The sequence below is a fragment of the Macaca mulatta genome, chromosome 2, assembly GCF_049350105.2.
Source record: "Macaca mulatta isolate MMU2019108-1 chromosome 2, T2T-MMU8v2.0, whole genome shotgun sequence".
In the NCBI taxonomy this organism is placed as follows: Eukaryota; Metazoa; Chordata; class Mammalia; order Primates; family Cercopithecidae; genus Macaca; species Macaca mulatta.
In genome coordinates, this window is record NC_133407.1 from 54,706,823 (window position 1) to 54,710,163 (window position 3,341).

The 3,341-nt window shown below is 41.6% G+C and overlaps 1 pseudogene; it reads right to left on the minus strand.

The window, feature by feature from the left end:
• Window positions 1-702: 702 nt before the first annotated feature.
• LOC712019 (eukaryotic translation initiation factor 2 subunit 3, X-linked pseudogene) lies at window positions 703-2,686 on the minus strand (annotated as a pseudogene).
• Between the last annotated feature and the right edge of the window lie 655 nt (window positions 2,687-3,341).

Here is a 3,341-nt window from a genome sequence, read left to right on the forward strand (position 1 = left end):
TTTTCCAATGGAGAAAGACTATTGGGTTTCAGGCATTAAACAATGCAGAAATAATCTCAAGGCAGGGAGTGGCAGATAACCTCTGACTCTGGTTTCCTGTTTTTCAGGCAAGGAAGTTGGTAAGGGGAAAGAAGATTTGTCTATGGGAACAAGCATTCATGCTCTAAAGAATAGCTTCATTTGAACCCATTAATTTCCTTTTCAGGCAAAATTTCAAAGATAAAACAACATAAAATATGAGGCCAAAGAAAAGGGAGTTGGTCTTCAAAGAGAATTTGTGTTTTTTTTTTTTTTTCTTTTTTCTTTTTCTTTTTTTGCTGGTACGATAGTCCTTCTGCCTGGAGTCACGCAAAGACAAATCATGAAATAAAAGAAAATCTTTATTTCAGGGAGTTTCAGTGGTATGTATGTGTACTACAGCAAAGGCTGGTTGTAGCAAAGTTTCATTTCAAACTGCATTGATGTATAATTTAGACATATGGGAATGCTTAACTTCTGCTAAAATGTAGATTTAATCAAACATCATGCCAATTTTTACATTAGTTGTAGATCCTGTTAGGTTTTCACAACCAAAAAAATGAGAATAAGCTTACTGCTACCTACTAAGGTAATGAACTGTGAAATCAATTTCACAGTACTGCCTTGAAAATAAGCCCCTTGGTTGGTAAGAGAAATTACAACTTCTAACTCCATCTAAATGTATTATTTAACTGGTATTCTTCTGTCGTCATCTACTGTTGGCTTGATTGTCACTTCTCTTCTTATTTGACCCCAACCAATTAAATGTCATTATTTTCCAATTGTTTGGATAAGGGAAATTTTTTCTCCTACTTCTGTGCACATTAGATTGGTCAAAATAATTTTATCCAAATCAGCCTTGACAGCACTACATCTTCCTCCTGTTGACAGGGATCCTATGTTCACCATGAGCACTTCATTCTTAGACAGCTTTTGTACCTTTGCTGCTGTCTTGTCTTCTTCAGTACGTACACCTAGAAGCTGTCTAAGTAGGAAACAGGAAATTTCGAATTCTGTGAATGTCTCATGTAAGGTTCTGAATGCACCAAGTGCTTACCCCACCATTCTGTCAGCCCGGCACAAAGTGGGGTCAATTTTTGTTCCAACTCCACTAAGACTGCCTGGAGCAGAATATTGTAGATCATTATGCTCGCCAAAAAGTGATACAATTTTGGAAAAGATTGGTTTACACGTGAGTTTTCCTTCACTGTCTTTGGAGACAATACCAGGTCTGACTTCTATCTCCTGGCCCACCTTTAACACTCCTTTTAGGAGACTAATGAGAGGTGAAGCCAGCTGGACTTTCTGGGTTGGGTGGGGACTTGGAGAACTTTTCTGTCTAGTTAAAGGATTGTAAATGCACCAATCAGCACTCTGTGTCTACCTACAGGATTGTAAATGCACCAATCAGTGCTCTGTGTCTAGCTACAGTATTGTAAATGCACTAATCAGCCTTCTGCAAAAATGGACCAATCAGCACTCTGTAAAATGGACCAATCAGCACTCTGTAAAATGGACCAATCAGCAGGACACGGGCAGGACCAAATAAAGGAGTAAAAGCTGGCGGCAGGAGCCAGCAGCAGCAACCCGATTGGGTCCCCTTCCATGCTGTGCAAGATTTGTTCTTTCACTCTTCATAATAGATTTTACTGCTGCTCACTCTTTGGGTTCACACTACTTCTATGAGCTGTAACACTCACCATGAGGCTCTACAGCTTCATTCCTGAAGTCAGCCAGACCAGGAACCCACCGGAAGGAATGAACTCCAGATGCACCACCTTTCTTAAAGTCAGCTAGACCAACAACCCACCAGAAGGAATAAACTCCCGACACACTACCACCAGCAGCTTCACCTCCCTTAAGGTCATCAACTTCACAGCCAGGTTTTTTGACATCAAAAAATCTAATAACAATAAGTTGGGGTTCTGAAGTAAAGTCTTTTGAGGGTACTGGAATTTTCTTTACTATGTACTCACAATGTCAATACTGTATTTCGACTGAACTAAAATTGGAATAATGGGAACTCCCTCTGCTACTGTACCTTGTACAAATACAAAGATCTGCTCACATTGTTCTTTAGCCTTTCTTTAACCAAATCAATTTTATTTTGTAGAATCAAATTACGCTTCAGCTTCATGATCTCTATAGCAGCCAGGTGTTCAGATGTCTGATGCTGAGGAAAAGATTCAGCTATAAAGAGAAGAGCTGCATCCATCACTGCTGCACCATCCAGCACAGTAGCCATCAAAATATCGTGGCCAGGACAGTCCACAAAGGAAACATGTCTGACTAATTTGAAGTTCCTTTTGGTCCTTGGAATGTCTGTAGGAAACTCATCAGATGTAGTCCTCCCACAAGATCTATAACATTCTGGCCTAGGGCAACTTGGGTCATCAAGTTTATAAATGTTAGCATTAGCATATCCAAGCTTGATTGTAATATTTATTTCTAGTTCATTTTTGAACCTGACGGTCTCAACTCCAGAAATAGCTTTGACAAGGGTGGATTTCTCATGAGCTACATGACAAATTGTACCTATATTAACTGTGACTTGTCTGCTGATAACTTCGTGTGAAAGTGGCATCAACCTGGTAACACTCAAGGTAGCGAGAATCTGGCAGGAAAAATGCGGCCGGCCCAGAGTCACTCCAGCTTCGCGGTCGGCCATCTTGCCAGAAAAGGAAGGAAGCCGCCCTGGCTTCGGGCTGATTGTGTCTGCAGGACTCCTAGTGGGTGCAGGGAAGTGGAGACAGGAAGGCGAATTAGGTGCTCAGTCCTATAAAGGATGGCCAGTGCTGCAGTGGCCTCACTGCTCGGACTTCTCTCCACTTGAATATGCACAGTGACTGTTGGTAGGTTTACTAGAAAACATGATACAAAGTTGCCGGATCTATTGGTTGCACTCCTGGTAGATACTCGTGCAGGCAATACTGAGGGTAGCCACCAACCCCACCACGTGAGGTGAGTCTAAAATGATTTTTGTTTTCAAGAAGAGAGACTGAAAAATAAATACACATCTGAAATTCTGCATGTAAGATGCTACAAAAGAAGCAAGTGTGGGCATTCAGGGATTTTTATTTTTTTTTATTATTTTTTTTAGAAGGAGTCTCGCTCTGTTGCCAGGCTGGAGTGCAGTGGCAAGATCTCAGCTCACTGCAAAACTCCGCCTCCCAGGTTCAAGCTATTCTCCTGCCTCAGCCTCCCGAATAGCTGGGACTACAGGCGCCCGCCACCACGTCCGGCTAATTTTTTGTATTTTTAGTAGAGATGGAGTTTCATCATGTTGGCCAGGATGGTCTCGATCTCTTGACCTCATGATCCAC